The sequence below is a fragment of the Chenopodium quinoa genome, unplaced genomic scaffold (genome assembly GCF_001683475.1).
Source record: "Chenopodium quinoa cultivar QQ74 unplaced genomic scaffold, ASM168347v1, whole genome shotgun sequence".
NCBI lineage: Eukaryota > Viridiplantae > Streptophyta > Magnoliopsida > Caryophyllales > Amaranthaceae > Chenopodium > Chenopodium quinoa.
In genome coordinates, this window is record NW_018744949.1 from 668214 (window position 1) to 679772 (window position 11559).

Genomic DNA, 11559 nt, shown 5'->3' on the forward strand with positions numbered 1-11559 from the left:
CTTTTGTGTAGACGACAAACGGATATTCCAAGAAGTATGGCTTCAACTTCTTGACTGCCATGAAAAGAGCAACGTAAATTTCTCAACCATTGAGTACCGGAGTTCTGCATTTCGAAGAATATGGCTAACAAAATAGACCGAGAGCTGATTGTCGTCTCTCTCAGCAAGGAGAACAACACTAAGAGCATGATCTGAGACGGCGAGGTACATGTAAAACGTCTCCTTGGGCAAAGGGCTTACAAGCCTTGGAAAGGAGTGCAAGTGTTCTTTTAATTTTTGAAATTTTGCCTCAGCATCACCTCCCCATTCAAACATGGTCTTCTTTTTGATTGCTTGGAAAAAATAGAGGCACTTGTTGTTGGGTTTGCGGTGTCCGACACCACGCGGAAACAAAACCCGAAAACCGGATCATATGCATAATAATTACAACATAATAAAAAGCATGAAAATAAATAAACCATAAAGATATAAAGAGAAGAGAGAGAAAGAATCTCACCCTTGACGAGTGCTTTGCTCACTTATTAAGCTCGGACTTGGAAAACTGCAAGCCCCGCAAATGCAAGACCTCCAACGTCTCACACCCTCGATCACCGAACTGACTCCTACCCCGTAGCTTAGACGGGGCTAGACCAAAATTACTTAGAGTTTACGAACTAGGGTTTCTCACATTTTGGGAGATCCCTTAGAGTTCACCAACTCTAGTGAAATTCCCAATACCCAATGATTGGTATTTATAGGGAATTGTTCCCAAGATTTCCCATCATCTTTCAACGTGAGATAGTTGGTAAAATGCTTAAAGAATGCATTAATTTAATTCCAAATTAAACTAAAAAGGAAAAACAATCATAAAATAACAAGTGTCAGAAGGAGAGCAAGGGACAAGGTGAGGACCATAAAAGGAAGGACCACCTTCCCCTTGCTGGCGGCCTGGTGCTCAGCTGGGCCTTCTAGCCAGCCCGCACACGCGCGCGACCTAGTGAGCATGCCTCGCATGCTATTGTGGGCTGCTGCGCTGGGTGTGGCATCCGCCAACAAGGCCCAGCGAGCCTTGTTGGCGCGCCATGCTCGTGCACTTGGCTTGCTGGCCTTGCCTTGCCCCAAGGCTTGCTTAGCCAGCACGCCAAGCCATGCAGGGCTTGTGGCCATGCCTTGCCTTGCGGCAAGGGCTTCGGCTACCCATGCTAGCCCATCTAGCCCTCGCATGGCTAGGCCATTGCGGGGCTAGGAGTTTCACGTGCGTTGACTTGTTGTTTAACTTATTTTCCTGTCTCGTCGATTCCTAAATTCGACTCGACTTTCGACGATCTAAGCTCGGAATCCGACGTCTTAGTTCGTAAAATCTCTATCGACTCATTTAATCCTTCGGATTAATTCGCCGCTTTGGTTCAGTTACACAATTAGGTGTGACCCGAATGGTTCAACTTAGTGTTTTACATCAATAGTTCGTAAAATCTCTATCGACTCATTTAATCCTTCGGATTCATTCATCGCTTTAGTTCGGTTACTCGATTGGGTGCGACCCGAATAGTTCAACTTAGTGTTTTACATTAAATAGAAATGGAATAATAATAATTTGCGGAAATTAGTCCATAAATGAATGGTTCAACTTAGTGTTTTACATTAAAGTTTTCAAAACTTAATTAAAACACATAAACAGGGAAATCAAAGCCAATCTCCAATATGCCTTATTCCCATTGCCTCAACTTGCTTGTTGTGTTTCACTTGAGGAAAAGGTTTAGTGAGTGGATTGGCTACATTGTCGTCTGTTCCTATCTTGCAAATTTTTATTTCACCCTCGGACTTGCATTCCCTTATTATGTGAAATCGCCTCATGACATGTTTGACTTTATGATGCTCCCTTGGCTCTCTGGCCTGAGTAATAGCCCCACTATTATCACAATAGAGGTCTATTGGTCCTTTTATTGAGGGGACAACACCAAGTTCACCAACGAACTTACATATCCAAAATGCCTCCTTAGCTGCTTCAGAAGCTGCCAAGTATTCAACTTCAGTTATAGAATCTATAGTCGTGCTTTGCTTGACACTCTTCTAACTAAACGCTCCTCCATTTAGATAGAACACATATCCTGATTGCGACTTGAAGTCGTCTCTATCAGTTTGGAAGCACTCGTCGGTATAACCTTCAACAACCAAATCCTTACTTCCACCATACATAAGAAATTTATCCTTGTTCCTTTTCAGGTACTTTAGGGTATTTTTGGCCGCAGTCGAATGCGCCTCTCCTGGGTCTGATTGGTATCGGCTCGTAGCACTTAAGGCATACAATACATCTGGCCTGGTACATATCATGGCATACATGATCGATCCAATAAGCGAAGCATAGGGAATTTGACTCATCCTCTCTCGCTTATCAAGTGTCTGCAAACATTGTTTCTTGCTGAGAGTTATGCCATGAGACATGGGTAGGTGACCTCTCCTTGCTTCCTCCATATTGAATCGTGCAAGTACCTTATCGATATAAGTACTTTGGCTCAATCCAACCATCTTCTCAGATCTATCCCTATAGATCTTGATTCCCAATATGTATTGAGCCTCTCCTAAGTCCTTCATTGAAAAACACTTTCAAAGCCAAGTCTTTATAGAATCTAACATTGAAATGCTGTTTTCAATGAGTAATACGTCATCACATATAGGACAAGGAATGCGATGTCACTCGCACTGACCTTCTTGTAAACACAAGACTCATTTAGATTCTTGATAAAACCAAACTTGCTAATGGCTTCATCGAATCGCAGATTCCAACTTCTTCTAGCCTGCTTTAATCCATAAATGGACTTCTTAAGCTTGCGTTCTTCTTTGCGTGCTTCGCTCCCGAAGAGCTCTTACTTAAAAATCTTGAAACTACGAGATCTCCGACGGATCGTACCCTCGACCCGACCCGAGCGTCCCAAGTCTTGAAGGTTAGTCAAGACCCAGACAAACAAAACTATGAGTTTTACTAATCAAAGGTTTACTCTAATTATAAGAGTTGCCATTTTAATTCCACTAAAGGTTGTCTCTTCCCAATATCCATGCCTTTGGTATTTGTAGGGAAGAGCACCCTTGATTTCCAATCTCCCATTAATGTGGGAGAGTTGGTAAAATCAACAATTTATTTAGTTTCAAATTAAATAAATAATCAACTTAATCACATTGCGACAAGTGGCACAATCACATGCTAATGAGTGATGGCCAAGGCTAGGTGGGGGGACCATTTGCCTTGCTCCCCAAGGCCCCTTGATTAGTCCCCACAAGCAAGCACAAAACCGGCTCAAGGAGGGCTGGCTGGCTGCTAGCTAGCGTGCCAGCTACCGTGCCAGCTAGCGCTGCCAGCTAGCACCAGCCAGCAGCCTTGCATCCCCAGCCAGGCAGTGCGTGCTTGGTGCTGGGCGATACTTGGCGCTGGTGCGTGCTGGTGTTAGGCACTGCTAGTACGTTATGCTGGCGCTGGCCCTAGCACTCCCACGCACTGCCTCGCACACACACTCGCATATTATGCGCAGCCATACCAGCCAGCCCCTCATGCACGCAAGGCCTAGCATGCGTGCTGCTAGCGAGCCATGCATGCTGGGCTTGGTGCTGCTTGCTAGCTCTTCCTTGCATACATTCGCATGCTGCTGCTGCTGCGATGCCTTCCACGCACACGCACACGCACACAAGGCCTACCATGGTGTTGTGCTTGTGCGAGGGGCCTGCGATGGTGCCTAGCACCCAGGCACACATGCTGCGATGCTGTGCCATGCGAAGGCACGCATGTGTGCAGGCATGCTCCTGTGATGATGCAATAGGCTAAGCCACAAGCACACGCACACACGCACTGCCTAGCCATGCGATGGTGCTGTGCTTGTGCTGTGATGGTGCGATGGGCTGCGATGGTGCGCCTAGCACACCTAGTGTGCTTAGGCTTGCGCCTAGCCATGCTAGGTGCATGCTAGCTCGAACTAGCCTAGCATCCACATGGTTAGACCATTGTGGTGCTATGGCTACGCTCGTACTTGTCGCTTGTGATTTTACGACGCTCGGTCTTGACGCCCTAGGCTCAATTTCCGACGTCTGTATTCGTAAAACTCTGTCGACTCATTAAATCCAGTCGGAATAATTCGTCGTCTAGGATCGGTGATTCGATTGGGTTCGACCCGAAGGGTTCAGTTAAGATTAAGCTGTGATATCAATTGTACCTTGATATTACTGATCGGAAGCGGCCTCCACCTAGGCATTCCGATCACTTGATCTTACTGAAGAATTAACTCTGTAATAATTCTGAACCCTCTATCGAAAGAATACACTTGTTGGAAGGACACCTTTCCTTTCAAAATCTTCCTCATACAACTAGCTTAGCCTCCCCGAGTCTCACATCTGCACTCAGCTTATTTGGGGCTCAGAGAGTTTTGTTAGTGAGATTCGTTGTGCTTGGTTGTCCATTTATTGAGATTCAATTACTCGCGCTGAAGTTATTTCAAAGCGGCAAGCTGAGGCTGAGCGAGGAGCTTTGATTACTCCGCTGAAGTTATTTCAAAGTGACGAGCTGAGGCTGAGTGAGGAGCTTTGATTACTCCCGTTGAAGTTATTTCAAGGCGACGAGCTGAGGCTAAGCGAGGAGCTTTGATTGCTCCCGCTGTAGTTATCTCAAAGAGACGAGCTGAGGTTGAGCGAGGAGCTTTGATTACTCCCGCTGTAGTTATTTCAAAGCGACGAGCTGAGGCTGAGCGAAGAGCTTTGATTACTCCCGCTTAAGTTACTTCAAAGCGACGAGCTGAGGCTGAGGGAGGAGCTTTGATTACTCGCGCTGAAGTTACTTCAAAGCGACGGGCTGAGGCTGAGCGAGGAGCTTTGATTACTCCCGCTGAAGTTACTTCAAAGCGACGGGCTGAGGCTGAGCGAGGAGCTTTGGTTACTCCCTCTAAATTTACTTCAAAGCGACGGGCTAAGGCTGAGCGAGGAGCTTTGATTACTCCTGTTGAAGTTATTTCAAAGCGACGGGCTGAGGCTGAGCGAGGAGCTTTGGTTACTCCCGCTGAAGTTATTTAAAAGCAACGGGCTGGATGATATATCTGATGTACATCGTTTTGATCATTATGTAGAGCATAGCTACTCTCCTACCGATATTCCAATGGCTGCTCCCTAGCCTTCTTCTCCTAGTGATGCTGCTCTGAATGCCTTCCAGCCTTGGTACGTGAACGAGGTGGTCCCTCCACGTGACTCAACCTTTTATTTGGATGATAAAGTTGATGATCCTCGTATTGGCACCCTAAGCTCTGACTGGCGGATGCTCACTGCCCGTCTAAAGTTGGCGGAATGCAGTAAAACATTCTATGGGCTAGGGGAGGGCTATGAGTTGGTGCTGTACAAAGCTAGGTTCGGCCGTGCTAATCCTCCAGCGGGTCATATTGCTGTCATTGCATCTCAGCTGGATGTCGGGCTGAGGTTTTCCTTAGACCTAACCTTGGACAAGTTGTTGCGTGCCTTCAATATTCTTCTCTATCTGATTTTGCCTACGTCTTTGCACACTTTGATATGCCTTCTCTGGACAGTGCGCTTCAAACGTTTTCTAGAGTCTCTCTCTTTATTTCATCAACTGTTTTTCTTTAAACGAAGTTCTTCTGGTGTTGACTTTGTCTGGTTTTATCTTGCGCCTAAGCCTAAAAGAGTTTTATCTTACCCTAAGCCGGGTCGCTTCAAGGACTGGCAAGGGAAGTTCTTTTGGCTACGCGTTCCTGCCGATTTTGGTTATCCCCGCTCTTTTTGCTGCGTCAGGTCAAATATGGGGGGTGTTACTCTACAGGCGGCTGATGTTGCCAAAGAAGCTCGGGCCTTTGATCACTTTGAGGGTGAGTCTTATGCCCCTAAGACGTGGCTTCCTAATGGAATATATGTTATAGGGAATGCTCAGCTCTCTGCCATGCGCCTATGCCCGACGCATGAGTAAGGTAAAATTTTCCTTTTTGCCTTGTCATTATCTTTGTTTTGTTTTCTTTTTTGCTCTTTGTAATACTGCGATTGACTTGCATTCTTCTTATTTGCAGGTTACGATAAGTTAGACAAAATGTTGTTGGGCGTGGATGATACCTGGAAGCCTCTAGTCAAGACTCTAGGGTATCCTCCCTTGCCTCTTGAAGTGTCACAAGTTTACGCTGCTGCCCGTTTGGATGAGACGCGTCCTCTCCCTGCGGAGTTTAGGCATAGTGCTGCTATTACTAGAACTTTTTCTCGTTCTTCTCCCACTGTTCGAGCATAGGTTGAGCCTGAAGCTTCTACTGTAGGTTGTGAACAAGTTAAGGGGGTTGCTGATTCTCCCCAAAAGTCTAGGTCGTTAGTGCTGCCGAATGCTTCCGCTGCGGCCTCCGGTCGGTGGACAACCCAAACTATCGATGAGGATAAGGATGAGGTCTACACTGGTAAAATCCCTGATGTTAATGAAACTTCTGACCGCACAGGTCACAGTAACGATGAGTTTGCGGATTCCTTGTTTGATGTTGCCTCTTTCAATGCTCCAATCACTAGTGGGGCCTCTAAGCCTATGCAAGTAGATGTACCCCCTGGGTAGGAGCCCTAGGGTTCCATATCTATTGGGCATGTTCTTCCCTCCGCCAATGAAGGTCTGCCTCCTCTTTATGAGAGTCGACCTCTCCCATCCTCTTTTTCTGCTGGGTATGTTCTCCCATCCTCTATTTCTGTCGTTGCCGTGGTAGGCTTGCACCTAGTACTTCAGGTAGGGGAGGCCGTACTCCTATTTTTGATTTGGAGCCTGTTTCTCCTCCACGTGAGCCTTCTTCTAAGAGAGCTAGAGTCCCTACCGTGGACGAGCTGCTTGCTTCAGCCTCTTGCCACTCTGAGCCAGTCACGACGCTGAATTCTCAAGGTAGGGCTGCTCCTGCCTCTAGCGAACTTAATCTTTATGTGAGTCAATATTCTGGGGAGACTTACACTCATCCCTTCTCTGTTTCTTCAAAATCCGCAGGCGGGGTTCTAAGGCCAGTTGGTGCCTTGGAGGTTTCTAAATTTCACATTGACGCAGCTCTAAGGCCTGCGCCATGTCCTTCTAGGGTGGCTAACGAGCCTTTCTGCCCTGCTCTAAATGTTAGGGCCAACGAATCTATTTTTTAGGATGATCCTCTTCAAGGAGGTACATTAGAGTATAAGCTGACTCAGGGCATTCGGCTTCCCGCTGCTGTTGCAATCGAAGTGCGTACTTGTTTATTTTTTTCGATTTGTCTTTCAACTCTTACGAATCTTGTTTTCTTCTTTGTCGGATGCCTAGCTCACTTGCTCTGTTGGTGATCTGGCTAATGCTTTGCTCACTGTTGAGAAGGGGTTCAGTCCCAGAGTTCAAGTTTGAATGAGAAGAGGTGGACTTGGAGCGGGCTTAGAACGAGAAAGCAGAGTTGGAGCGTGGGTTGAAGGAGAAGGATGATGCGTTGCGTGCCGCTCAACTACAATTAACCGAGTACCTCCCGGCTGCGTAGAAGCTGGCAGAACGTGATGACGAGCTGAAGAGGGCTCAGGCCCAAGTGCAACTTTGGAGGCGATTGTTGCTCGTTTGGAGGGAGACCGCACTGCGGAGCTTAATGCAGCTCGTAGGGATTCCTTTGCAAAGTTTCCCTCCTCTCAGACTTTTGCAGACTTTCTCACAGATAGACATGATAGAGGTTAGGAGGCTGTTCGTAGGTGTGCTAATTATGTATTTGGTACAGATGAGGGGCAACAAGTGAAGTTTGAGTAGTTTTGGAGTAGGGTTGATTAGGCTGGGAACCAAGATGTTTATACGTATCCCACTGACCACCCTCGCATTGCTGCCTGTGGTATTCCAAACCACGCTATTCTTAACAAGGTTCCTGCTGAGTCCCCGGACCTTGCTGCTGCTATTGGGGTGGATGCTCTTCTTGCCAACCAGTAAAAGCTTTGGTGACCAACTCCCTCTTCCTCCAGCGGCTCGTCTGAGTACCCTTCTCCCCGTTCCGTAGTAAGCTAGTGTTTATTAGCTTTTGCTTTCTTCCGCCGCCAATAGTTGTGTTGTTTTTGAGGTCTGTGATTGTCTTGGCTTACTGCCAAAACTGCTTGTTCTTCTCCTGTTTTTTCTAGAACAATACTCTCATGTTTCTCGAACTTGCACTTTTGGTTTTCACCTAGTGCTAGGGGTTGTCTGGCATAAGCTTTGCAGTTTATTTTGGTCTTCAGCTTTCTTCTTTTCCTATGACTATACGTTCTTTGTTGCGCATTTCTATTTGATGTGTTCTGGGTTCAGTTGTCAGGGGAAGAGGGTACTCCTATTTTTGCCATTTTGGAGTTCTCCCTTTTCCTAGCTGACACTGCTGCCCTTTTGGCCGAGTTGTTGGCTACTCTGGTTTACTTAGGCAAATTATTACTTCAGGCGTCCCCGTCATAACAATTTTCTTCCAGGGCTTAAAACACTTTCAGTGTGGGATTGTGACCCCTTTCTTTTGCGTTTTCATGCCCGTCTTCTGCCTCTAGGGCGGGGTTTTGGGTTTTTATGCAACTACTTTATTTTTGCGCGGTTTTGATTGTTATGCCACTGTTTCTATGAACAGGGTTTGTACCTCTGCTTTGTTATAGCGAGGCTTTAGTGAGATGAAAGTGTTATGTTTCATTTTTCATAACTTATGCTTGGCTTTGCTTTTGTTGCAGCAGTCCCTGCTTCTCCCTGCTTGCATTGGCATAAAAGTGTGATATCTTGCAAATACACAAGTAAGTAATGCAATAAAATATTACATTCAAGGAAAGGCCTCAAGCAGAGGTTAAATATTCCATTGAAAAATGTGAAACGACTCACGCTGAGGTTAATGTTCCACTTCATTAAAGATACAACTTAGCTAAAATAAAGGTTCATGCTTTTCATTACTTAGAATTAAATAGGCAATTGAAATTAAAACATTGAACTACATGGAGAACCTCTTTAAGACGTCAGCGTTGAAGTTGTTTCTTAGGATGCAACCATCTTGATCAGAGAGCAGGTAGGCCCCTTGCCTTACCTATTTGTGTATTATGAAGGGGCCTTCCCAGTTTGCACTCAGCTTCCCATGCATCTTTCCTCTACCAATAGCGCATGTTCTTCTAAGAACTAAATCCCCTTCACTGAGTTCTCTATGCTTTACCTTTCTATTGTAGACCTTAGCCATTACGCTCTTTTGAGCAGCTAACCTCAGGGCAGCTTTCAGCCTAACCTATGGCAGGAGATCCAACTCTTCTCTCAGTCTATCTTCGTTTTTCTGGCTGTCATAATGTTGTACCCTTAAAATTGAGAGCTGTAACTCGATAGGGACTACTGCCTCAGCTCCGTAAGCCAGAGAAGAAGGACTCTTCCCTGTTGCTTCTCTTTCTGTGGTTTTGTTGGCGCATAACACCTCTGGGACTAAATCAGCCCACAAACCTTTATGCTCCTCTTATTTCCTCTGAAAGGCGTACAATATATGCTTATTGGCTGCCTGTGCCTGCCCGTTACTCTACGGGTGACAGACAGAAGCGCTGGCATACTTCGTTCCCATCTCTTCGAGGTAATCTCTGATGGTGTCATAATCAAACTGGCAGCCATGATCGAACAATATACATTGTGGAATTCCGAATCTGGTGATGAGAGTTTTCCATATGAACGTTCTAACCTGCGAGGCTTTAATGTACTTCGTAAGCTCTGCCTCTATCCATTTTGTGAAATAGTCCACAACAACGATCAGAAACTTCCTGACCCCGAGCCAGTAGTGAATGGCCCTAAGATGTCCATTCGCCACTGGGAAAAAGGAATAGGGTTGAGAATCGGAGTGAGATCGTTAGCAGGCTGATTTATCACTAGGGAGTACTTCTATCACTGCTCACAGTTCTTGACATAATTCAGGGCGTCCTGGGTTAGGGTTGGCCAGTATGCTCCTCGTCTGATGATTTCTACTGCCAGGGCTTTTCCCCCTATGTGGTTTGCGCAGATCCCTTCAATGGCTTCTTTCATGACTTTTCGTTGTTCCCACTTTGGGATAAATTTGAAGAGAGGCTTTGAGTATCCTTTTCTTCACAACTCCCCATACAATACTACGTATCTATATGCTTCTTTTCTTACTGCTTTTGCTCATTCTTCATCTTCAAGTAGCGTTTCGTGTAGCTTGTATGCTAATATGTCTCTGAGTACCATGCCCTTCTCTTGCCAGCGCAATTTACTTGCTTCTACTTCTCAACAGTTTTCCCTTCTAAGACTTCTACCATCACGGTTCTGCTCAAACTCTGCAACGTTGAACTTGCTAGCTTAGGGAGTGCATCTGCTTGAGCATTCTCAGCCCTAAGACTAACTTAATATCAAAGCTAACTAATTGGGCTGTCAATTCTTTCACAGCTGACACATATTTCTGCATCAGTGGCTCTCTGGCCTCATACTCTCCCCTGAGCTGGCTTGCTACTAGTTGCAAGTCAGTCTTAAGTTTTACACTTTTAGCACCAGCTGCCAAACTCATCCTCAATCCTGCCAGCGTGGCCTCGTACTCAGCTTCATTATTGGAGGCTTGAAATTTGAATTTTATTGCATATTTGAAAATGTTGCCTTCCGGTGATACCATGATTACTCCAACCCTGCTGCCTATGGTGGCAGCCGAACCGTCAATAGCTACCATCCACGTCCCAACCTCTTCCTCTATCTCCTCATACTTTGCCTCTACTATAAAGTCTGCCAAAGCTTGAGCTTTTATTACTATTCTAGGCCTGATTTCTAGCTCGTATTCAGTCAATTCATTGCCCATTTTAGTAACCTACCTGAGGCATCCGTTCTTCGAAAAACTTTTTCCAGCGGGTAATTTGTTAATATTTGTATCACATGAGCATCAAAGTATGGTTTCAGCTTTCTTCCAGTAGTGACAACGGCCAGGGCCATTTTTTCTACTAGCGCGTATCTCTGTTCTGCCCAAGTCAGGACCTGGCAGACGAAATAAACTGGGTGGTGAGTTTTTTCCTCTTTCAACCTGCAAGGCTGACCCTATTATTTGCTGCAACGCAGACACATATAATTGCAGCTTCTCTCCTACCCCTGGGCTTGTCATCGTTGGCAAGCTAACCAAGTGTTCTTTTACTTTGGCAAACTCCTTCTTTTCTGCTTGTTCCCACTTGAACATATGATTTCCCTTCAGGAGCTGAAAAAACGGTAAAGCCTTATCTGCTGACTTACTGATGAACCTGGTAAGGGCTTACATTCTTCCTGTCAACCTCATAACATCCTTGACACACTTAGGCTCTAGGATACTCAGAACAACTTGTATTTTTTATGGGTTTGCATCGATTCCCCTTTCACTCACCAAGAAGCCTAAAAACTTTCCTGTTGTTACCCCAAATACGCACTTCTTTAGGCTTAACTTTATGTGATACTTGTTCAGCGTGTTGAACGTTTCTTCCAAGTCAAAGATATGATCGTGTGATGTCAGGCTCTTTACTATGGAATTGCCTACGTATACTTCTACATTCCTCCCCTTCTAGCAAGAAAAGACCTTGTCCATGGTTTTCTGGAATGTAGCCCCTCCATTCTTCAGGCCAAAAGGCATTGCGACATAGATAAATACTCCTCCTTCTATGATGAAG